Source organism: Stenella coeruleoalba (genome assembly GCF_951394435.1).
Source record: "Stenella coeruleoalba genome assembly, chromosome: 19".
Lineage (NCBI taxonomy): Eukaryota > Metazoa > Chordata > Mammalia > Artiodactyla > Delphinidae > Stenella > Stenella coeruleoalba.
In genome coordinates, this window is record NC_137165.1 from 57,853,873 (window position 1) to 57,881,130 (window position 27,258).

The 27,258-nt window shown below is 37.6% G+C and overlaps 1 long non-coding RNA gene across 1 annotated transcript in view; it reads right to left on the minus strand.

Annotated features, from left to right (window-relative positions):
* LOC307177347 overlaps window positions 1-8,769 on the minus strand; it is a 218,666-nt gene extending 209,897 nt beyond the window's left edge. The window contains exon 1 of the long non-coding RNA XR_013825034.1: window positions 8,688-8,769. This is a non-coding gene — a long non-coding RNA (uncharacterized lncRNA). The remainder of the gene's footprint in view (window positions 1-8,687) is intronic.
* Window positions 8,770-27,258: the final 18,489 nt, after the last annotated feature.

Sequence of the window (27,258 nt, forward strand, 5' to 3'; positions counted from 1 at the left end):
CAGTTTTCCACGTAAAGCGTGTCATTGTAAATAATGTTTTCCAAAAAATAGACACCTTCCATAGTCAACAAGATTAGGTACAAATGTGATGTGCTTTCAGGACCCACCACAGCTGGCATGACCCCCCTAGTTACATGCCACTTAACGTGGCATTAACATTCCCTAATGTACGACACATACATACATACATTCACTATTATTTTAACAACGTCAAACTATTTTTTATTCCAGGAACATGCCACGGTGTTTCAAGCTCTCCTTTTTCTTGAAATGCCTGCTGATATACTTTGAATTCCCATCGATGTTGGATGATTCCATCCATACCTCCCTTCTTCTGAGGTTCTCCCTAACACTCCTGTTAAATATTAGTCACACACTATTCTTCTTTCAAGGTATTTTGCTTTTATATCTATAATATGACATTCATTGCATTATAATTGAAGGTGTATAACATTTTCAGTCTCCAGGAAACTATGTATTCCTAGAAGTCAGGAATAAAATATTCCTAGTATTTATTAGAATATACAGTTGACCCTTGGACAATATGGGTTTGAACTGTGCGGGTCCACTTATACACACATTTTTTCCAAAAGTAAATACTACGGAATTACAGCATCCAAAGTTGGTTGAATCTGCGGATGCAGAACCGCAGATCTGGGGGAACCGTGGTGCCGAGGGCTAACTATGTCATCCCTGGACTTTGACTGCATGGAAGGTTGGCTCCATTAAACCCCACCTTATTCAAGGGTCGACTGTATATATAAATTCTCACTATAAGAACACATTCTCACCTGTGAGCTGTCTATTATGTTCTCATTCAATATTGATGAAATTGAACTGGACATCATTTTTAGTAGCCAGGATAATTGCAAGACACTATTTTACAAGTCTTTGAAAACAAGTTGAACGTTCTAGTGAAATCTGTGTAAGACAATAAATTATACTTTCATCATCGTAAATCTAAGAAAACACTGAAACGGTACTAAAAGAAAATACAGACTTGTTTTACAATTTTGCATATCTGAACTTAAAAAAAAATCCTTCTTTAGGGAATAAAACTCTTAGGGATTTGCCTAAGCAGAAATAGTATCACATCAGACTTGAAATAGATGCCAGACACAGAGGTCTAAATGTCTTTCTTCCTATTCACTCCCATACACTCTTGCTGGCCAGTTACATTCTAAATTTGTGTACTGAAAATAAAATGTGATCTTTAAGGAAGGAGACATTTACAGAATTCTATATTTGCCGACATCATGCCCTGAATTAGACTTTTCTTTTAAATTGATTTTATGATACTCCTCTTAGATATCCTAATAACAATGCACAATTGTGGTGTAGAAAACCATATTAAGTACATGTTAAATTACATAGAAACTCTGCAATAAAAATCATCTGGAAGATGGCATTGTTCTTTGCATTTTCTTTTGAGGACACATACATGTCTGTATAGTAGGAACAGATGCAAGAAAAACAAAAATAGTACACAGAATACTATAACATCTACAGTGAGCTTCAATGGCAACAGGTTCCATTACATTCTTCAAAGGTCAAGGAGAGTTGTCACGGAGAATACGGATTGAGTAAAAGCAATAAAAAAAATCAGAAGAGTTTATGCATGAATATGTTTCACCAGTGGAAAAATGTTAATTTGGAAAAAAAATAAAGAAATGTCTCCCTCCAAGCAATTGGGTGGGACATTAAGAGTGATATATCTTCGATGTTTTCAAAGTATGAAAAAAAATGCCAATTAACATTCTCTTCTTAGACATGTATGACAGCAGCTGGATTTTTATTAACAACCCAGCCATTTGTACATGTTTGTCCAAAATGGGGTAAAATCTTTGGACATGTGTGTTTTCAGGACCAAGGACTACTAAAAACTTTTTTAAAAACTTGTTTTTCCCAATCATGTCTTTTACTGGCCTTAAATATTCCATTATAGGAATGAATTGAAAAAGAATATCAAAATGTTCTATTTTCCTTCTCTTGTAACTTAAACCTGAAGTGTGAACTGTGTTCATCATTTTCCAAGAAGGGGCACACATGGTATCAATCTGAGTCATGGGAAAGGCACTGTAGTGCTTCAAAAACTTAATAAAACTAAAATAATGTCAGGATAGATGAAGAAATCAGAAAATGCACACCCATTTCAAATGGGAAAATTAATATTTGTTTAATAAAACGAGTAGTTCTTGTCTTTCATATAAAAATTATATTGATAATGCTGTATAGTAAATGCCATTAATTTGATAGAGGTTTAATCAAGTGTCTCTATTTTTCCATGGACTAGATACCCTCCTCATCTTTAAAATATCAGTTAACTTAAAATTATATTCATTGAAAAACCATTTCCCAGAAATTTTATATTTAATCAAATGAGCATGCATTTAATTGGGTGCTCGTATATTGGACCTATATGGGTCCAAGAAAAGCCATTCCACTGAAAAGAAAAGTCTGCTGCCTACTTTTTCCCTTCTCATGAACTGAATCTACAATATATTCCCCTCCGCATCCCCTGCTCCTGTTTGAACTACATGAGCCTGTCTATTTAAACACAGAGAGGGATGACTAAAATGTAGCACCAATCCAAGAAATTAATCCACCCTATAATATTCAACCTATCAACAGGGCTTAAGGACAGTTTATCAACAGCATTATAGTGTCTTTGATTTATGGTGTTTACTGCAGAGTCTGAGCTGCTGCCCTGGAAAATATTTCCTCCATAAAGTATGACTAACAATATATACCCGTCTCTCTCTTTTGCACCATTCACTCTTGTACCCTAAGTAGACAAAGTACTTTTGGTAATAGTGCAAGATCTCTGAAAAGATCTGTATGGAACTTAGCCAATTTCACATGCTTTGTTAGTTTCTTAACTTGTTGACAGTGCATATGATTAAAACATAGATTATAAAGATGGGCTGAGTGGTGATTAATGACATAGGAATCACAGATGCTTTTACTGTTTCTTTTCATACCATTCCAAGCCCTTTAAACATATTTTCTGCTTTAATGGACTAGCTATCCCACCCACAGTAAGGTACACAGAGTTTTAAAATTCTTCTTCCTCTGAATCGTTAACATGGAACTATTCCCTAGTGGAAAGTTGGAGTTGAAGTGAAAGAAGTCAATTATTGTCTTGCTTTGATAAGGCTTGTGTTAGCATCAGAACATGCACAGCGCGCGCGCGCGCGCGCGCACACACACACACACACACACGCACGCACTTTACCCCCTACTTACTCATTAACCTTGGCTGTACTGTGACCTCCTTGGGGAAAAGTATCATATTATATCCTCACAATATTTAGGATAATATCTGTTCCATTGTTGAAATGATAATATATTTATTGACAAAATATACGCATAATAGATGTACTTTTTGTGCATAACCATAACTAAAAACGTAGACTAAAACATTCTTGACTAAACTATTCTGAAGTCTTCTGCCAAAACCTTGAAATTCAATCTCTATAAATTTGACTTTAGGAGATCATTGCTATCCTCATTGTTATTCACAGATCAATTCTGAGACTCTAAAAACAGCCAATGCTAATGGGATGCTAATCCAACAGACTGAACAATTAAAAGTGTTAATGACAGGATTAGAATAATTTTTTTTCTATTATTATTATTTCATGCCTGAAATATTCGGTGCTTGGGTTTCTGTTTCTATAAGTGGCACAAAAAGAAAAAGAGTCTTTATAGCAGATCCTAAAATGACTGTGTGGATTTCAAAGAATGTTTTCCAATGGAAAGAAAGTGTAAATCTTTTACGTCGTTGAGTGCTGAAACAGCTTATTGATCAACGTCAACAGGTGGAGCCAGGACAAATGGCCCTAATCTGTGCCTTTGTAAATACATTAACCACCGGGAGACAATTGTTCCAAGGAATCAAGAAAATTCATATGAGTTTCTGTGTTCAGTCCTTCAGAGTCCCAGCCTATAAGCCAGAAAGTCGAAGGGGATCTTCTATGGTATATTTCAAAAGTCTAGGTTATATATTTTGCCTGGAACTACTTAGAGAGAACTACGAATGCCATTTTTAGAAAATAACTGTGGTTACTTGGGCCAGTGTCAAGGTAACACTTTCCAAAATACAACGACCAGGAAGATTTGCACGTCTCAAAGATATCTGAAGTTGATGGAGTCTGTGGTTACTTAAAGATCAGCTGCTCTTATTGGATTAAGTAAGAACTGGGCTGTGATCTGGGCACACAGATTGTGGATGTTCGGAATGCACTCATTTCTTTCCCATGATCTAACATCCCATGATTTCTGACCTCTCCCCAACCCAGTCATTCTTCCCCGGGAAATAGGTTGTTTGTCCTTTTAAAACTGTCACCTGCAATTGCATATTGTTCTCTGGATGTTGACTGACAAGCACAGGAAACAGTGACATTATTACTGTCTACTATTTAATGGATCACATATTATATATAATTAGTACAGAATAGGTCAAGTCTTTACTAAGCAGTCGATAAGTGTTAGTCATTATTAGCATCCTTATGCGCTCCCCACGGCTGTTGCTTAGCTGTTGAATCAACCTTTTAAACATGAGGCGCACTGTCAAATACAACCTCTACTTTGAGCTTCTAGCTTCATTTTTGTTCGTTTATTTATTTTGTTTGCTTGTTTGGTGGTGTGAGGGGAGGATGATTTGTCTTCTTGAACTACTCTCAATTCATTCTTTCCCTAAAATCTGTATTTCACCCATTGATTCTTTGAACACAAAGGGCAGAATTTCTTATTTATCTTTCCTAACTTGAAAATATAGACCAAGCAATCCAAATGTTTAAAATTACTTACTATCTTGATTTTATAAAGTACCACATAAGCTTTGCAGCATTAATTCATGAATCTTCCAAGTGAATAGGCATTTTGTGTGTGTGTTTTCTTATGGATTCCTCCACAATACTAAGCATAAGTCTGATAAGTTATATCGTATGCTTAACAGCTTTTATGAGCATGGAAATAGTGGGGGAGTTATAGAAGGAGACCTTGACAAATGAACCAAGAGAGTGAAGAGAATTCCCTACCATGAAGTCCTTCAGATAAATAACAGATTCTCAGACTCCTGGATAAAATTTTCCTGAGCAGAGACTTACAGTATAAGAAACTGAGATGGCCACATTTTAGAAACAGATTTTTTTCAAGATATAGGAAAAATTTTTCAGTTCTATTAAAATCAGAGTAAAAGCGTTCAGGACATTCTCCTCTTTGATTTCCCTGTATGCCTTCAAAATTCTCTTCTTACTGTCTTTTTCATGGATGTCTTATTTAATCCATTCTCTGGAGTAAACTGAATTTATCAAGGGATTTTTCTCCTCTATAACAGAGAAAAGGGCTTGCATTTATTGAACAGAACAAGTATAAATGCTAATGCTCACAAACAGAAAAGTTAACAAAACACAGGTCATGGAGATCATGACAACAGGTCTTCTGATGTCCATCAGAAATCACTTAACAGGAAACTGAAAAACAGTGGCTTAAATAAATTGGGAGGTTATTTTTCTCTCATACAGCAAGCACACAATGCCACTGAGGATGCAGCCTTCTTCTAGCCTCCACTGCACCATCTCTTGCCCTTTCCAATTGGTTTTCCGATCCAAGGGGAAAAGCAAAAAGAAATCTTCAGCTGAGTCAGCCCCCTTACAGAGAGCATCCTGCACGCCCTAATTCAAGGGATTTCTACTTTTATTTCATTGACTGAAGCTTAATCATGTGATCATCTCCAGCTCCAAGTGAAGCTGGGAAATGTAGTTTTTAAGGTACACCTATATCACCTCCACCTAAATGAGGTAATGTTAATAAAATGTCAGGGGACAATGGGAGAGAAGATGTATCTCTTACCTATTACCTTTCTTCCATATTTACATTAATAAGACCCTTTAATTTTCCTAGAAACTGCTACAGAGACTGCCCTTTTCTTGAGCACGAGAGCAATTGCGGAATCTACTTTTCAATCTACTTAGCCCTAGAGGTTGATCTGCTACTGGATACTGAGCTTCAAAGGACTGTCAAATATTCTTTTTTTTTTTTTTTTTTTTTGTGGTACGCGGGCCTCTCACTGTTGTGGCCCCTCCCGTGGCGGAGCACAGGCTCCGGACGCGCAGGCTCAGCGGCCATGGCTCACGGGCCCAGCCGCTCCGCGGCACGTGGGATCCTCCCGGACCGGGGCACGAACCCGCGTACCCTGAATCGGCAGGCGGACTCCCAACCACTGTGCCACCAGGGAAGCCCCAAATATTCTTTTTTAAAGAAGTACACGGTAAAGCACTTGTCATTTCACAAACATTTAAATCACAAAATAAAAGCCACTCACATGCACTGTAAGATTATTCCATAATATATTGCTCACTTTCTGCAATCTCTTTCCTTCTGCTCCTGGTTAATCATTAAAATGTCAACTCTCTGTGACCACAGTTTTTCAACTAATAAATATATGTGGAAGTTGTAAAAATCAATAAACAGAAACCTCAATTAAAATAGAGTTGGGATGCCAGAAGGGGGAAGCTCTCATGCCCAAAAGGAAGAAGAAAGACTCCTCTTCTTGCCTGGCAAGCGTTCAGCCAATGAGAGACTCTCGCAATCAGTCAATGAAAAGCCACTACTTCGAACTCTTAGTTCCTCCAATGGATTCTTTGTTTACTAAAACCTTCCCAACTCCCTTTCATCCTTTTTAAAAGTGTTCTCCTCTCCTTGCTCATGGCAGGCCGTGGTGCCAGACCCCCAACTGCAATTCCTTGTTGATCCTGAATAAACCCCCTTTTTGGCTGGAGACATAACTGGCCATCTATTTGCTGAAGGTCAGAAAAGCAAGTTAAAAAACAGATTTTCTCAATGACACAGAGATTCTGCTAGCCTTTCATTAACCTGTTTTGTCCACATAACACAAAGGTCCACATTTATATAATTTTAAGGTACAACGTGCACAACTCTTCAGAATCACAAAGGCCATCTAGTCAACGCCTCATCCAAAGTACATAGCATTTAGAGAATCCCAGCCTCCTTCTCTAATATTTCCCCATTTGATGTGCTTGCTACTTGAAGAGGCAGAGAATTACAGTTGAGATGCTTCGTAATGGATGTTCGTCCTCTATTATAAACAACTGTTACTCTATAACATTCAACCACTGGCCTTGCTTCTATTTATACACCGGGCATTTAAATGAACTAAATCCACATATTCACATGATAGGAGATCACGTAGAGAATTACCTTCTCTGAGTGAGGACTATTGTCTAAATGTCTATATTGTTTATATACGCTCAAGTTTAAGGGTTGTACATCCTGCACGGAGTTTTAACTTGTCCTTTACCAACCTTAAGAAAAAGCTATAAGTCTTTGTTCTTGTGGCAAAGAACACGATGTTGAAACATCATTATTTGTAATATCTCAGGCCCAGAAATACAGTGGAAAGTAGGAATTAAAAGCCATGTGAGTGTATTTTTCCTTAATAAACTATCTTCATCTCTACTCTCCCCATATTTCAGGCCTACCTACTCCATGACATTTATTATGTGTAAATTTTTCCCTTTATCTGAACTTCTCGACTTAAGATGCTACTTAACAATGGAAAATATGTCTCAGGGAAATAGAGGAATCATACACTTTGGCTTTCCTCTACCACCATTTCTCATTTGTATCAACAACATAACACAGGCCATAAATCTGGAGATAAGTTTGTCTCTGTATTACCTATGTATTTAGGAGAAAACCTTATCTTTTCCACTGATATTCAGTATTACGAAGCAAAAAATGGTCCCTCCAGAGTCTCTGGATTCTGTTTTTCTGTGACACAGCGCCCACACTTTCCCTGATGGAACCTGCCCTCCTGGCCACGAACTGCAGTCACTGAAGTAATCTTCTTACAGACTAAATTCTAGAACAGATGGCCCAGGCAAGTATAAAGTTCAGCTGCCCATTCCATAACAACTGTGCCGCTTTAAATGATTAGGAAAATTGCGGCAGCCAGGAAATGTTTATTGTTTTGGAAAGAGGGTGGGTCAGGATGGGATTTCACTTTCACTCTTTCCTAGAGGAAAATATTCATCCAACAGATTTTATGTGACATATCAGAACCACAGTCTCCACTTGCCAACTGTCAAGACATCCGATGGTTAAGGCAACTGGGAAAGGCAGCAAGAAAATAAACTGACTGCCAGCCAAGCAAATGCCAATTATAGTTTGTTTTAAGTGCGCCAGGAAGGATGGCCGGAGGCCAGCGGCATGGGGGATGGACAAGGGTTGCTTAAAGGGCACATAGCAAAGGCTATGGCCTGTGAAATTCCAAAGAGACGTGATTGGCATGGTGACACAGATGGAGGGAGTGGCCGTGATTTCTCAAAGATGACTTCAACGCTGTGCCAAGCAAACTGCTCTTTGATTTGTGGTTCAAAGCCTCTCCGTATGATGGGAATTGTGGGACATGGAGAATGATTTATTCGAAGTTTTAACATGATTTTAATCAGGAGAGTCACCATGTGCTTTGTCGATGGGCAATCCAAACCACACTTGCAGAAGTCGAGAAAAAATAAGGGTTTCCTCCAGTGTGATCAATTCTCTGGATCAGAGTAAAATGAAGTTACTGCTTACTTCAAAAAGCTACCTGTATCTGGTTGCCTCCAAGTAGACTCAAGGAATTGTGTTACGTGAAGTAGTAGACACCCAAAGGGTCTTACCTGGATGTTGACTTTTCTTCATCAAAGAGAACGTAAGGTTATTTGGTTATGTAGGGGAAGAAAAACAATTTTTCCTCTACCCTCCTAGATTCTTGACTGAGATCCCCCTGTAATAAAAGATAAACAGGAGACAAACAGATAAATGTTTAATAATAGGTACAGGAAAATTTAGCAGCTCTCAGAAATGGTCCATGCCATCATCTTAAATACCATCTCCAGCTAAAGACAAAGGAAGATGTTGGGCTGGGAAGAGCCACGTTTTTAAGGCAAAGCACAATCAACAAAGGTACGGTTGTTTTGTAGGTTAGGTGTTGCCTTTTCCACTGATAAGAGTTTCTACAGGTTTAGCCATCCTCTTCCTGCTACAGGGAAGGAGATTCCCTCACAAATGCAGATTTCCCTTATAAATGTAAATCGCCCTTACACAAGGGTAACTTCTACTTGGTTTTCAGAGCTTCTCTGGTGTCTGCTGTTCTTTACAAATAATAAGAGGCATATTTTGGGGTGAAAAATTCTGCTCTTTTTCAGCTAGCATGTTGGAATTAGATGGTTTAAATTGACTCATGCATTCACCTAGATGTATTCTATTAAGTGATCATATTTCATTAAACGATAAACTCCCCTTACTTGGGGGGGGAGGCAGTTGTAATGTAGGCATGACAGGTAGAGAATGTTGCATCTAGAAATATGAAATAGAAAAATTCTTTAAATTGCTTTTTGGGTGAATTATTATATTGCCAATGTTTGCAAAATTTTAAAATGGAAGGTTAGCCTCAAAGTAGAAATCTAATCATGTGTACAGAAATGTACTTTATTGAGCCCATATTATTAAGTAAATTCCAATGGAATATACTAATAAGTTCTCCAAATAAGTGAATTTCATTTTCAGAAATATATGCACTTCTGAAATTTGAATATAAAATAAATTTTCATAGATTAAGCTATGTGATGTTTCACACGAAATAAGATAAAAGCAAGCAATCATGACCATGTAACTGAGAGAATTCTGCTTGCTCAAGGTATTTTTGTACAAAGGAAATAAAAGCTTCCTCTTTAATCCTCTTCAATATAGTCAGAATGATGTGGATACACAAAAGGTCAGAGATACAAGTCACGGGGCTCTCAACTGTGCTAGGCATGGCACAGAAGAGACCAGGAGTTCTCACCCTTGGCCACTCATCACAACCATCTGGGGAGATTTAAACAGTATTGATGCCTGGTGCCCAAGTACAGAGATTCTGACTTAATTGATCTTAAGTGTGTCATGGGCGGGCACTTTTGAAAGCTCTCCAGGTGATTCCAAAGTGCAATCACCAATAAGAATCGCTGCTCTAAGACAAAGATGTCACAAAAAAAGAAAACTACGGACGAATATCACTGATGAACATAGATGCAAAAATCCTCAACAAAATACTAGCAAACAGAATCCAACAGCACATTAAAAGGATCATACACCATGATCAAGTGGGGTTTATCCCAGGAATACAAGGATTCTTCAATATACTCAAATCAATCAATGTGGTAAACCATATTAACAAACTGAAGGAGAAAAACCATATGATCATCTCAGCTGATGCAGAGAAAGCTTTCGACAAAATTCAACACCCATTTATGATAAAAACCCTCCAGAAAGTAGGCATAGAGGGAACTTACCTCAACATAATAAAGGCCATATATGACAAACCCACAGCCAGCATTGTCCTCAATGGTGAAAAACTGAAACCATTTCTACTAAGATCAGGAACAAGACAAGGTTGCCCACTCTCACCACTATTATTCAACATAGTTTGGGAAGTTTTAGCCACAAGAAGCAGAGAAGAAAAAGAAATAAAAGGAATCCAAATCAGAAAAGAAGAAGTAAAGCTGTCACTGTTTGCAGATGACATGATACTATACATAGAGAATCCTAAAGTTGCTACCGGAAAACTACTAGAGTTAATCAATGAATTTGGTAAAGTAGCAGGATACAAAACTAATGCACAGAAATCTCTTGCATTCCTATATACTAATGATGAAAAAGCTGAAAGTGAAATTAAGAAAACACTCCCATTTACCACTGCAACAAAAAGAATAAAATACCTAGGAATAAACCTACCTAAGGAGACAAAAGACCTATATGCAGAAAATTATAAGACACTGATGAAAGAAATTAAAGATGATACAAATAGATGGAGAGATATACCATGTTCTTGGGTTGGAAGAATCAACATTGTGAAAATGACTCTACTACCCAAAGCAATCTACAGCTTCAATGCAATCCCTATCAAACTACCAATGGCATTTTTCACAGAACTAGAACAAAAAATTTCACAATTTGTATGGAAGCACAAAAGACCCCGAATAGACAAAGCAATCTTGAGAAAGAAAAACAGAGCTGGAGGAATCGGGCTCCCTGACTTCAGACTATACTACAAAGCCACAGTAATCAAGACAGTATGGTACTGGCACAAAAACAGAAATATAGATCAATGGAACAGGAAAGAAAGCCCAGAGATAAACCCACACACATATGGTCACCTTATCTTTGATAAAGGAGGCAAGAATATACAGTGAAGAAAAGACAGCCTCTTCAATAAGTGGTGCTGGGAAAACTGGACAGCTACATGTAAAAGAATGAAATTAGAACACTCCCTAACACCATACACAAAAATAAACTCAAAACGAATTAAAGATCTAAATGTAAGGCCAGACACTATCAAACTCTTAGAGGAAAACATAGGCAGAACACTCTATGACATAAATCACAGCAAGATCCTCTTTGCTTCACCTCCTAGAGAAATGGAAATAAAAACAAAAATAAACAAATGGGACCTAATGAAACTTAAAAGCTTTTGCACAGCAAAGGAAACCATAAACAACACGAAAAGACAACCCTTAGAATGGGAGAAATTATTTGCAAATGAAGCAACTGACAAAGGACTAATCTCCAAAATTTACAAGCAGCTCATGCAGCACAATATCAAAAAAACAAACAACCCAATCCAAAAATGGGCAGAAGACCTAAACAGATATTTCTCCAAGGAAGATATACAGATTGCCAACAAACACATGAAAGAATGCTCAACATCATTAATCATTAGAGAAATGCAAATCAAAACTACAATGCGATATCATCTCACACCAGTCAGAATGGCCATCATCAAAAAATCTACAAACAATAAATGCTGGAGATGGAGAGGGTGTGGAGAAAAGGGAACCCTCATACATTGTTGGTGGGAATGTAAATTGATACAGCCACTATGGAGAACAGTATGGAGGTTCCTTAAAAAACTAAAAATAGAACTACCATACGACCCAGCAGTCCCACTACTGGGCATATACCCTGAGAAAACCATAATTCAAAAAGAGTCATGTACCATGATGTTCATTGCAGCTCTATTTACAATAGCCAGGACATGGAAGCAACCTAAGTGTCCATCGACAGATGAATGGATAATGAAGCTGTGGCACATATATACAATGGAATATTACTCAGCCATAAAAAGAAACGAAACTGAGTTATTTGTAGAGAGGTGGATGGACCTAGAGTCTGTCATACAGAGTGAAGTAAGTCAGAAAGAGAAAAACAAATACAGTATGCTAACACATATATATGGAATCTAAGAAGAAAAAAAAAAGTGGTTTTGAAGAACCTAGGGGCAAGATGGGAATAAAGATGCAGACCTACTAGAGAATGGACTTGAGGACACAGGGAGGGGGAAGTGTAAGCTGGGACAAAGTGAGAGAGTGGTAGTGTATATATCGACATATATACACTACAAAATGTAAAATAGATAGCTAGTGGGAAGCAGTCGCACAGCAGAGGGATATCAGCTCAGTGCTTTGTGACCAGCTAGAAGGGTGGGAGGGAGGGAGATGCAAGAGGGAAGAGATATGGGGATATATGTATATGTATAACTGATTCACTTTGTTATAAAGCAGAAACTAACATACCATTGTAAAGCAATTATACGCCAATAAAAATGTTTTAAAAATACTATATATATAAGAATATATAAGATAATAATAAGATATCTCATATGATTATATATTACAATTTTTTTTTAAAAAAGAGTCACTGGTCTAGATTGATCCAGTGATTCTTAAACTTCTCTGGTCAGAAGGGTCCCCAAGAAGCTTGTTAAGAAGTGTGTCCAATCAACTACCCAGGTGATTTGCATTCAGGTGGTCCTTGGGTCACGTTTTGGGGAAAAAAAAGAAAAACTTTCTTTACTTAGTTTGTTTAAGCCCTGGGCTTGTCACCTAGAGACACCAACTTCAGCTATGTAAGAGTTAACTCAGAGTATATAATTCTTAATTTTGGCATTTCCCAATATCTGTGGAAACAAAACCTTTCACAGAAGCTTCTATACAATTGTGCGGCCACATGCAATGCCAAGGGCAATTCCAAATTCCCATCAGTCAGAGAAATCTCAAGCCAAGGGGAAAAAGAAGTCTAAGTAATGCAGTAGATTACGCTCAGAAATACACTAAAGGTCAAGGAATTCAAGAAGAATCTCTCCTTTTTTTGGATTTTTTGTTTTCACATACAACATTTTATCTTTAAATATTCACTATGTCTGTGACCCAGCAACTGGTATTGATCCTAGAGAAATAAAAACATGTATCCCCCAAAAGACTTGCACAGGAATGTTTTCAGCAATTTTACTTATAATAACAAAACACTGGACATAACCGAAATGTCTATCAGCAGGTGAATGGGGACATAAATTGTGGTATATGGACACAGTGAAAGACTGCCAAGCCAAAAAATTAAAATGAAAAAGAAATGTACATGCAACTGACAGGCAAAATAATGTGGATGAGTCTCAAAAACATTATGTTGATGAGGGAAGTATGAGACAAAAGAGAACATATATGGATCCATTTATGTAAAATTCTGGAATAGACAGAATCAATCTGTGGTGACAGAGGTCAGAGCAATGCTGCCTCAGTGAAGGATTGACCAAAAGGTAGCAAGAGAAAATTGTTCTGGGAAGATGGGAACATTCTACATCTTGACCAGGGTGGTGGTAACACACATATATGAAGTTGTCATGGAAAAGTATTTAAAGAGCTACAAAAGCAACATGTTGCCCTTAAAAGTAGGCATTAACTTTCCAAAGACATGTTTATTGATTTTCCAAACACTCTGCTTTAGCAAAAAAAAAAAAGGCATATAAGACCAGGTGAAAAGCCAAGTGTTTCCTTGGTCAGTTCTTTTTATCTAGGCAGTCAGATAGCTAAATTATTACATTAAAAAAAAAATCTTCAGAGAGGTTTTTCAGCTCAGAAAAATTAGCCCAGACTACGAGTATTAGCCTAGACTATGAAGCAACTAGTCCAATCCTCTTCCTTTAGAGATGGGGAAACTCAAGCCCTCAATGATTTGCTCAGAAGCATCTCAAAAGTCACTGATGTTGCTTTCTGTATCCAGTTCTTGTGGCAATATATCTACCACTCCTTCTAATGCAGAGATCTCATCTGGTTTACATTAATGGTCAGGAATATCTAGCTAATGCCTTAAACATATATCTTACCAAATCATGCATACTCATGAAATATCTTCACTATGTCATCTTTAAAAATAATCTCATTGTTTTTCTCCATGTGGTGATTAGTGACTAGCTCACAAATTTAAACTCACACTACAACTTAAATATATAGAGAAAATCTCTCTCTTAATTGTGTGCATCACTAATCTGGCCTTCTTCCTTCACTTCATCTCACAGTTAGGAAGAAAAAAAAAATAGAACTAATGTATAATTGGATGACTCAAAGTAAATCTTACAGTGGTTCTTAGTTTCCCTTTTAAAAATGCTTGATTTCTCACAAGACCTCATAAGGACAAAAACAAGAGGAGATAATAAGAGCTTATTTCAAATATCTATATAAAGAATGTTGTAAATTTTATACACACACATATTGCATGTCAGAAGAATTATGTCAGTCTTTTTGTGTGCATACATTCTATATCTCTATTTCCTCACACGAATAGATATCCTAACTAGAATGAAAAACCTTATAAATAGCAAGACAAAAGAGGAAAAAGATCCCATTCATAATTTCAAAAAATTTTACTCATAATACAAACTAATTTAATTAGTTATACAACACTCAGAGCCTGTTGTTTTCCAGGCATAAGACTTCACAGTGCAGATAAACAAGGTCCTCGTCCTCTGCATTTGGGTTCGGGTGGAAGATACATGCAAGCTGACAAGCATTTACAAAGTATTGTGGTACCTCTAAGTTGAAGGAAATACTTAGTGCTTTGAGAACAACAAGGAGAGGTCCCTAACTCCTGTGGGGAGAAGTCTGACCTCTTAGGAGGAGACCAAGGGGAGAATTGAGTGAAAAATAAGGAAACCGTGGATGTCCTGAGGAATCAAAATCAGCTGAGTGTGCAAGGATATAGGGAAGGTGGGAAAGGAAGGGAGGAAGAGGTTAAGAGATTTCTCTGGTTAAGGCCAGAGAAATCAGAAGAGTTGATAATGCAAGGTGGGGTTAGTGATGTTACACATCTTCGGGGATGTCATTCTGTCAGAAGTGGGAAGCCCTCAGAATAGAAGATTTAAGCATGAGAGTTTTATGAGAATGTCTGTGAAAGAGCACTCTACATGTCATCTTTAAAAATACCTCAAATCAAGAAACTTCACAAGCATCAGAGAAGACTCCTCATGACCCGTGTCATTACCTTTCCCCCTTTTACAGCAAAGAGTAGTTTTGCATGATTTTTACTTATAAGGAGTATCATACAGCATGTACACTCTTGGGCTTCACTTCTTCCACTCAAAATTATGTTTTGAGATTCATCTATACTGTTGCATGTGTTTTTAAATCACTTAGTTCCTTTTATTCTAGTGTGTCTAGCGACCACAATTATACTGTTGATGACTGGGTAGTTTTCACTTCATAGTTGCTTTTCAATACTATTCATTTTGGTTCTTTTAATTTAAAAAAAAAAATCAACCTTGAATTTCATAATGTGTATAAATTCAAAAGTTTCCCAAATTTATCATGTTAGATTTGGAACTAGTCAAGTGTATAATCCTATTTCATCCGAATGAGATAGCATAATATTTCTGTTTTCGATTGAACCATAAAGCTTAATTAAAATTAATAAACTTAAATATTCTTGTATCCTCATTTATAGTAAAAGTGATATTGAAATACGACCCAGGTACCTAGTAAAACAACCATTGTTAATATTACTGAATCAAATAACACATTCTTCAACATAATTACTGTGGACCGAATCAATTCTAAATAAATTACACAGGATTCTACACAAAATGATCTATAGGTACAGTGAGAGAGAGATTATTGATAATTACTTAAGAAAAATGAAACAAGTTGTGAAATTTAATTGTTTAGGTTTTCAGTCTTTGGCATACACTTGTCCTAACAAGGGATGAGAGTTTTTCAATCAAATTTTGATGCTGGAAATACTAACTCCAGTACATGAGGCGTTTATGTTTTTATTTCCTGGGCACATTTACTTTCTGCACTGGGAGCAAAAGTTTAACTCAAAATCATTAACTGTGAAACTATTATGTGTCAGGATCTGAGGGGGGTCAACGTATGGAAGTATGCTGAAAATGTTTGCTTTTTACCAATACCCTCTGGATCTGTGAGATCATTCCTTCCTCCCTCCCTCCCTTCCTTCCTTCCGTTCTTTATTTCTTTTTCTTTCCTCTTTCTTTTCTTTCTTTATTTTAATTCAAAGGGAAGATTGTTGCCCCAGTGAGTACATTTTGGGCTCCTGGGGCTAAAGTTGCTAGAAAGCCATCATTAGCATTTCTAAAACTAGAGATTCTTTCATTCCTGGAAGCCAAATAGAATGACCAGTTAAATGGAGGTCTAACTTAAACGAAGTGTAACAACCCCACAAGGTTGCAATGGGTTTTCCTCATGAATGAGAAATCACTTGCACACCCATTCCCACAAGAGAAATAGAAGAGCCTCCCAACAACACACAAAATTACACTCACGTGAAAGATGGTCTCTCTTAGAATTTGGTTTTAGCATTTCCACATTTTAGACTGGAAAAGGGCAGGGCTTTCAAGTCACATTTTGCAGTCATTTTAGAACATTAGGGCTGTTCTAGCGAGGTTCCAATGACTATTTTACAGTAGCTTTCACCTCTACAGTGACCATCAAAATGAATATAGATATTTGCATAATATAAATTTTCTTATTAAAAGGTTTTGAAATACCGTTTACGCTGCTCTGAATCTGAATGTCGTCCCATTCAACAATATTAAGAACAAAATCAGGAATGTTGTGTGGTTTGTCAGAAGTTCCTTTTTAGAAAAATCCAGGCACAAATTATACGGTTTTTTCAGATTCCTCATTCTTGAATTCATTCATCAATATGTATTAAACATATACTGTTGGTACTGTATGAAAATATATAGCTCTCTATAAAAAATACTCCCACAAGACATATTCTTGTAAAATGGTAGGTGGTTTTCTTGAACAGATCCCTTATGTATCAAGATTAGATATAAGAATTTTAAGATTATTTGCCAAAGAGAAATATATTAGCCAATGTCTTATCTTTTCAGTAATACACCTTGCATGGTTATTATATACATATTAGGGTTCTGATAAATTTTTATACATATATATACATAGGGAATTTTAATTCAGTGGAATCTAGGTCCTTAAAATCTGTTGCTAAAAGAACATCTAATCTTCATTAAAGTGTTTATTCCTGGACTCCCATTCTTTGTTTGTGAGTGTTAGTCACAACTATTTGCACTTGACATAATTTAATGACAGTTTGCCATGATAATAGCCAGGCTCTTTTTCTGTCTCTGAGACACACCAAAGAGGGAAAAAAACAAGTTGGTTCAATCCTAGCCAGGCATCATTCAATGTCTTACCGTATTATCACCCCTTTATTTTATTTTATTTTTTAAAATTTTGTTTTACATTGGAGCATAGTTGATAAACAATATTGTGTTAGTTTCAGGTGTACAGCAAAGTGATTCAGTTATACGTATACATGTATCTATTCTTTTTCAAATTCTTTTCCCATTTTAAAGTCATTGTGTGGCTTAAAGTTTCTTTTAGAAATTTCCCTTCAAGTCCCCAAAGGCCTTTCTATCAAAATAGTGAGAAACAGCGGGTGTCGCCTCACGTGAAGTGAGAATTTTAGGAATCTCTGAAGTGGTGGAAAAGTTCCTGGGGAGAGGGAGAGAAAAACTGGGAGAGAGTAGACTTCCTGGCAATCTGCAAAACGAATGGAGTGTTTTCCTTTCTCGTTTTAGGGCTAACACTTTAACTAAGGGTTAGTGCCACTTGTGATCCCAGTTATTCCTGTACTTGGCATTCTGTGATTTCCTCATTCCATTTTCTTACTTAAAATTGGAAAAAAAAATGTAACCACCAGAGGGCAGAAGATATTACATTTCAAAGTGTAATCACCCTAAGCAAACTTCCAAGGTGGAAATGCATGGCTATGCAGGGCAGCCTTTTGGTGCCTCTCTGTGCCCTTCCACGTGGAACCTTTTAGAATATCTCTGAGTCTCCATCAGCAGTATTACCCCTGCTGCTTGTCAGATAGCGTTCCTTGCCAAATAGATATTACACCATTCTTTACCTTCTACTTTCATCAAATTAAGCTATTCCTTATCTCTTGGCTTGGGTCACCTGGAGTTCAAAGAAAGAGTGAATTATTCTAAAGGTCTTTAGGCTGTATCCCTATACCTTCAGGGCATTTCTCGACCTAAAATACAGGAGCAAGCGTTTGAAAAGATATTTGCGCATGCTCACAGCTAACTGAATTCCTCCCTGTCTCCTTTTCCTGGTTCCTTTATTTATGAACATCCTCACCTCAGTTTCTATGACTTCACTTTTTTTTTTTTTTGCTTTAACTGGCCCACCATAGTTGTATTAATTTTTTGGACTTAGTGACCCAGCCCACATGGCGACCAGCTTGGAAATCCTTACCTATGTTGCCCGGCTGCTCCAAACAGACTCACATTCCCAGGTTCAAGAACCTCCTCTAGAGCCTTGAACACCTGCGTCTAGGGGATCCGTACCTTATCTCATGTAGGATGCCGCCCTTACCAGGCACTGGACTCTTTACAAACTTGAACGTGGCGTGCACGTTGTTATTGGTGGCCCACCTCACTTGAAACCCTTTCGGTCCTGTATTTACGGCAGTTGTCTTTAGGCAAACAGCAAGGCTGAGGGACCTGAAAAGCTTCTTCCTGTCTCCTTTTGAGGGTACTCGCCCTTGAATCTACGTTTCTGATTTCCTGTCACATGATCATGACACTATCCAGGCGGTGGCAGACATGGGCCCCTCCCTCTCCTGTCACCACCATCAAGGCTCACTGCGTTCATATTCCATTTCGAGATGTGATGGTTTCTGCCTCTAGTACTTTCTTCTATTTCTTAGTACATCAGTGCTCTGGAGGAGGGTGGTAAATTGAGGCTCTACTGGCTGCTACCTCATGGCACCTTAGAGATGCTATGGAATCACAAAAAGTCACTAACCTTCTTTGAGCTTCAATGTTCTTTCTTGTAAAATTCGGATAATCCAAGTACTTATCTCATGAGTGGGTGAGGATTATGTAAGTTCAGTAAATTGGCTGAACTCAATAAAATGCAATTAGGAAAGAGCCTTTAACATTATCCAGGGGATCTTCCTTATTCCTTCCTTATATGTATTTTGACATTTATCTCAAAGAACAGTATTATATTTGTAGTTGTTAGAAATTCCCATCCAGTGTGAAACAAAGGCAAACGAACGAATGAACATATAAATACCTGCCACCCCCCCCCACCCCCAAACACACACATACACAATAATTCAGGCCTAGTCTGGGATTTGTTATTGTTAAGCAAACCTGTAACCATGCCAACCCTATTTAACCCAGAGTAACTCCATTTTTAGCTGTTTTACATTTAAACTCCTAAGAAAAATGTCATTTCCATAAACGTTTCTGCAACTAGAAACATTTAGAATCTAGAGGATTATGTAGCATCACCATATAACACATCATCTCTAATCCAGATACTTTTAAGGATGATAAGTAGTAGAAAAATTACAATGAGACATTACTATAACCCAGGACTGTCCCACATAAACTAAGAATGTGGACCTTCTAGGTTTAAATGGAGGTCTCAGAATAATATTCAGCTATGAATATTAAAAACCCACCCAACAGTAGCTTTAAAAATAGGAGAAAATTTCATCTGCTTTTCTTTATCAATTAATTTTTAAACCCCCTCCTTGAAATTTTGCTGTCCGTGGCTGATAATGTGGATACATGATAGTAGGTCCCAGGCTCCTCCCTGGTCCAAAATGGTTGCTTGTGCTCCAGCCATCGGGTTTGTGTTGGAAAGAATAAAGACATGTTGCCTTTTCCCTTTAAAATCATAGCACAGGAATTGCACAATGCAAGTTTGCCAGAACTAGTTACAATACCACGTCTAGATATAAGGAAGGGATTCTTTGGCTATAAAAAAAAGAAAGATGATATCGGTGGAAACTAACATTTTCTGCCACCGTTACATTTAGAATTATATATGCAAATGGACCAGATGTCTATTCAACATCACACAAAAATTATCAGATAAGGAAGTTTAATTTGATTCTTTCATCACTTCATTTTCAACATTTGCTCTGACCTTTTTTTGCTATCTTCATCTAGTGAGCACTCAGTAAGTGGTAACTACTATTGAACTATGGTCCTTTTTGTTCCAGAAGCTTGAAATACTTGTGCTGAGAGAAACTAAAACAAAAAGGGCAACAAAGAAGCACACACACACACAACACAAACAGAGCTCATGATGTATCCTAGGCTCCAGGGATAAGCCTTGGACTTTATTTGGAAGTTACAGATGGTATATGCTTTGGTTACAAGGAGAAGGGGGCAGGCGATCCAAACGGGAGCAATGACAAGAGCAGAGGTATAAAAGCAAAAGTGAGGCCAATGGGAGAAAATAACCAACTCGGAGCACCCGGGGACTTGTTAAGGAGGAGTGGAGGTGGAGGTGAAAGAAATGCTTGGAGACAGCAAGTCTTTGATTCTCCCACACATACCTGTTGACAGAGCTTTCGCATTTATCTACATAAATCATGCAACCATTTGTGCTCATTCGGGGCACAGAGAGGGAGAGAAATACTTTCTCAAACATCTGAATGCCTGAGAAGATTCCTAATGTTTTTAACCAACAGATCTCTGTACCCATTCTACAAATGACCTTGGGGACCCTCATCTTCTGCAAATTCTTCAAGGAAAACATTCCGGGTCTCCTGTTTGGGGCGACTTAAATGTCTTCGAAGAAGAGTTCTGAGGCGAAGGAAAAGGATGACAGTGTTTTTGAGATCGAGCTCAGATTCTCCTGTGCCTTTGCCGGGTAGTTGTTCAGATCCAGCATATTTTGTAAAGGAGAACGTCTCAAGAGGAGCCTGGATGTGCTGGTTTTGTAGAGGAAGCAAACAGGAGTAACTCCCACGGTGGATAAGAATAGTTACTTCAGTCCTCTCCGTTCTCTTCTTGCCAAAACTAGGCAGCTCCAAGAAATAAAGACATTTAAAAAACACAAATAGAGACTTCTCTTTTTATTTTCCCTGCTTCTTTACATCTGAAGTGCAATCCCATCTTTTCCTTTCCCAAGTAGTTGAAGTGCTATGCGATACGTGAATAAATCTAGCTTGATATTTTGGGTCACTCACATCAGAAATAGGAGAAATGAACCCACAGGCGTACAGACTTTCAAGTCATGCTTGTGTCCACTATGAATATAGGTCTCTATCTGGTTTTGATTGTTTTCAGTCCACAAAAGGTGGTCACATTCCTTTCTCAATGGATCATATACTCTGCCAGGTAAGACCTCCCAGGAATTCGCCACCAAAAAAAGTCAAGAGTGAAATGTCAACCTCAAGGAATCTCTAATAAGAGATTATAATTCTCTGCCACAGATCAAATAAAAGTTGGTCGTTGGACCCATTGCATTCCACCTGTCATTTTGATGAATTACGGCCCGTATCCTCTTCTTTCCCTGGTTTAAGGAGAATTTTATTAAGAAATATTGCAATATTTTAATTCTTAGGGGCTTATTTCTTGTCCAAGAGGCAATGGTAGCAGTTTGCTTTCTAAATGCAAAATAGTTCAAGGAAGGAATAAGCATGTTATTGCTCGGTTTCAAAATAAAGACATTATTTTGACTCCTCTCTTCAAAGACAATTATTTTGCAAGAAAGGTCCTTAATGAGGAGGGAATTAGCCCTAAAAAAATGTTATGCACGGAAAGGCAGTAAACCCTCAGTGTTTTCTTTTATGTGTTAGTTCAAGATATTTCACTTCCTCCTATTGAATTGTCACCTAAGCCAGCCTTAGAGTAGAAGTAGAAAATACCTGCGTTTTAAAAACTGTATTTGGATTTCTCTTTGCGTGCAAAATTCGGAGACCTTTATTTTAAATAAGCAAAATGAAATGAAAATAGTTAATGAATATTAGCCCACTTTCAAGCACAATATATACAAAATACTGGGATAGAATGACCTCCCTAAGAGAACTCAGCTGAATTCTCAAACTGCCCAGTTACATGGCAGAGTTTGCTGAAATGGCAGTGCACATCAGCTTTGCATATTATTTTCGATTGCCCTACACACACACACACACACACACACACACACGCAAACACACAAAGCGACTTCCACAATATCCTCTGGCGTAATTGAACATCTGACATTTTCAATGGATTTTGAAGCATTTGTATTTCGGATTGAGAGATATAGAAAGTACCGCTTACAGAAGGAAGAGAAATACAGGCATGGGAAGGGAACGGGAGTGGAGCCTGTGTCTTTGGTCTCTAAAGGAATATCCTTTATTCTCACTGAGAAGCTGGATTTGGAAATGAGTGCTTTTAACAAAAGGGCTGTGGGGTGTCAACAAGAGTCTTAAGGATATTAACTAAATACATCTACATCAGCTACTACTATAGTGAGGCAATAAATATTCCAGCTTATGCCAGACACCACGGTTCTGGCTTCCCTTTGGTGCTATCTTCATGTCTTTCTGATTTTACTTAACTGTTGAGAAAAGAAGATGATTTACCTGACCTTGACTGTTTGGGAAATAAAGATTCTGATAAAGACAGAAGTGGAAGAGGTTCCTTGGTTTGATGTCAACAGATGACGCTGGCAGCCAAGTCCTTTAAAGAGGAAACTCTGGGCTGGGAGTGGCTTCTTAACTTAACGTTTTTTCCTTGAGTATAACTCCCAGCACACTTTCCTGACCGTGGCAATTTGCCAGTTCAACAGCGATGTTTGCCATCCAGCTTCTTTTGAATTTACCATAATGCATTCTGTCAGAGCCAATATATAGGTCACTTTTCCCCTGTTCTCTTTCATTTCACAGGAAACTACCATCAAATACAAATATACTTGCAGGATATTAAACATCACTTTTACTTAGCCCAAGATTTCAGAGTCTGAGAGGAACATGAAAGGCTGTTTGACTCACTGAGTCGAGTTGAGTCAGAGAACCCTGCGGTAAAGGCTGACAAACATGTTGCATATTGAGGATTCTGTTTTTATTTTTTCTCCAGCTGAGGATATATCAATATGCTGAAGCATTTTAAGGATTTGAATTGCTCAATATTTATTTGAGATGTGACTAGAAGCTACAAGTTGATTATGAAGCCAGGAAGAGTAGAACAGGAACATTTATTGAGCTGAATATGCTGGCAGCAACTCAACCCACAAGAAGCAGATAAAAATAAGTGAAAATAAACAATTAGTAATGTGTGTCATTTAGCTCACAAATGCAGTGCATGTCTTCTTGAGCTGAATATGAAACATTCTATAACCGACTATACACATATCAGCTCAGAAAGGCAATATCAGTTTTCTCAGGCTGAATATTATGTACACCCAAAATAAGTGTATAGTGGAAAGAAATAATCTTTTAACTATTTTTTGGGTAGAAAGGACCCTGAGATGTCTCTGAGGCGTGAGATCCTATTCTTCCAAAAATTATGACACTGATAATACTTTAGGCATCTTAAAAAAGAGAAAACATAAGAGATTCTTCTTTCAATGGTGGAGATGTTCTCGTGTCTCAACATATCTCGTAATGAGACACACTATAATATAATAGCAATTTAAGAAGACTCAAAAAGCACCATGGAAATCTAACTTTGCTGAAAGAAACGGAAGGTGACCTGAAGAAGGAGACAGGGGTCAAGCGTAATTGGCTGAGATGGACCTCATGCTTTCTGGGAAAATAGAAGGCCATGTTTTCCCTGTGTCTGGAATTGCAAGTTGCTGAAAAAAATGATGTTATAGGAAATAGCATGTAGATGTAGTTACCCTGACTATCACCCAGGGGTGAGGTCTTCATCCAGTCATGCAGAAGGAAAAAATATAGAGAAGCAAGAGCCTCAGGCAAAGCAGTGTTTCCTTCAGAGCCTGTGGTACCCAATGGGAGAAAATACCCAACTCAGAGCAGAGGGTTCTTATTAAGGAGAAGTGGAGGTGGAGGTGAAAAGAATTTGACTCCACATGCAAACAAAGAAATTTAGACACAGATCTTACACCCTTCACAAAAATTAACTCAAAATGGGTCATACATCTAAATGTGAAATGAAAAACTACAAAGCTCCTAGAAGATAACATAGGAGAAAACCTGGATGACTTTGGGTATGGTGATGCCTTTCTAGATACAACACCAAAGACACAATCCATGAAAGAAATAATCAATAAGTTGAACTTTATTAAAACTTCTGCTCTGCAAAAGACACTGTCAAGAGAATTAGAAGACAAGCTACAGAGAAAATATTCACAGAAGACACATCTGATAAGGGACTGTTATCCAAAATACACAGAGAACTCTTAAAACTCAACAATAAGGAAACAAAAAAAACTTGATTAAAAAATGGGCCAAAGAGCTGAAGAGACCAATCACCAAAGAAGCTATTCAGAGGGCAAATAAGCACACGAAAAGATGCTCCACATCATATGTTATCAGGGAGATGCTAAATAAAACAACAATGACATGCCACTGCGTATCTATTAGAATGGTCGAAATCTGGAATACTGACAACATCAAATGCTCATGTGGATGTGGAGCAACCGGAACTCTCATACACTGTCAGTGGGAATGCAGAATGGTTCAGCCACTTTGGAAAAAGCTTATCGATTTCTTATGAAACAACCATGCTCTTACCCTACAGTCCAACAATCACACTTCTTGGCGTTCACCCAAAGAAGATGAAAACTTATGTGCACACAAAAACCTGCATATGCATATTTATAGCAGCTTTATTCATTATTGTTAAAACCAAGATGTCCTGCCGTGGGTGAGTGAATGTAATGGTATATTATTCAGAGCTAAAAGCAAATGAGCTATGAAGCCATGAAGAGACACAGAGGAACTTTAAATGCATATTATCAATACAAGTGAAAGAAGCCAATCTGAAAAAGCTACATGCTGTAGGATTTCAACTCTATGATATTCTGAAAAAGGCAAAACTATGGAGACAATTTAAAAAAAATCACTGATTGCCAGGGTTTCGGGTGGGGTGGGGTGAAGACTAGGTAGAGCACAGAGAATATTAGGGCAGTGAAAATACTCTATATAACGTTATAATGACGGATCTGTGTAATGATACTTTTGTCCAAACCCACAAAATGTACAACATGAAGAGTGAACGCTAAGTTAAACTATAGACTTTGGGTGATTATGATATATCAGTATAGGTGCACCCTTCATAAAAAATGTACCGTTGTGGTGAGTGATGTTCATAATGGGGGAGAGTATGTGTGTGTGTGGGCAGGGGCACATGAGAAATCTCTGTGCTTTCCCCTCAAACCTAGAGCTGCTTTTTTTAAAAAAAGAGCAAACATTTTCATTAGTAATTCTTATCTTAGATGTACAAAAATGATAATTATTTGAGGTCTCCAGCACATTATGTATTTATACGTACATATATAAATTAAGTGCCTCACTTTCTGACAGCTTAAAAATCTGGTTGAAAAAAATAGTCAACAAATTATGTCATAAGGATTCTTAACTGTAGACCAAAGGGTGCCCTTTTCAAAAGACAAGTGATAAAGCTTCTATTTTCAGCCAGGATCCCAGAGGATAGTTCTGAGATGACTCCTGGTTGGTTTATGTTAAAGTGCATTGTTTTAAATGATTCTTTCTTTACCAAACGATTCTTTCTGTAAATAATAAGTATAGTCTTGGGAGGATTCCTTTTTCTCCTTTTACTTAACATACCATATTTGTATTGAGCTTTTCAGACCCCCAGGATTGACAAACCAACAATTATAAAGTACTTTAGAGGCATGGGATATAATTAGAATATATATTTTAACTGAAGATTATAATAACACTTTCTTTTTATTCAAGCTGATATTGGCACTTTACGTATCAATAAATTCCCATACAAATACAGAGCTCCTCCATGTTTGAGTCTTCATCAGACACAAACTTTCCTGAATCCATTATCTTTTCTCTAACTAATTCATGAGGTCTGATATCCTAACTATTAAGTATCCTTAAGAAAAGCAATGGAAATGTTTGGAGAGTTAAAGTTATTTCAACCACCAAAGCTCTTTCAGAAGCCTTTATCAGCTGTAATTACCAGTCTCTCTAAATGTGTCTACTTCATTCTGCATTACCAGCAATCCTTATACAATATACCTCCTCTCCTCTGGTAACATTCTATTCTGTGTGAATTAATTTCATATGTGGCAGCAGAATACAAAAATACAAGAATAACAACTTTTATTACGTGTTCACTAAGCAAGCATATTACATATATTATCTTAGGTAAGCCTCATGAGAAAGGAAGGAAGGAAGGAAGGAAGGAAGGAAGGAAGGAAGGAAGGAAGGAAGGAAGGAAGGAAGGAAGGAAGGAAAAAAGGAAGAAAAGAAAGAAAAAAAGGGAGTTTTTTTCCCACTGCTTTTTTTTTTTTTTTTTGCGGTACGCGGGCGTCTCACCGTTGCGGCCCCTCCCGTTGCGGAGCACAGGCTCCGGACGCGCAGGCTCAGCGGCCATGGCTCACGGGCCCAGCCGCTCCGCGGCGTGTGGGATCTTCCCGGACCGGGGCACGAACCCGTGTCCCTTGCATCGGCAGGCGGACTCTCAACCACTGTGCCACCAGGGAAGCCCTGCTTTTTTTTTTTTTTTTTTTGAGGAAATTAAAGCTCAGAAAGTTTTAAAAGATGAAATTATTTTTCCAGAAATATGCAGTTAAAAAGTGATGAAACTAGAATTTGAATCTATAATATATCTGCCTAACTCCAAAGCCTATTATTATGATATCATACTACACTGTATTTCACATTTGTAAAATAATTATAATAATGTTTCTCTTGGGACAGTTGTTAAGATAATTAAGGTGTTTATAAAGTGCTGAGTTCAAGCTCATCAATGCTTGAAGACAGTAGCCATTCAATCAATGGTATACAGATTTTCGTACCCAAAAGTGGGGTGCTTCTGCATGTACCAAATATCTAAAAATGTAGAACTGGCTTTCAAATTGGATAAGGGGCAGAGCCTGGAAGAGTAGGGAAGTGTATGGTAGGAAAAAAACCTGTATCATCTTAGAAAACTCT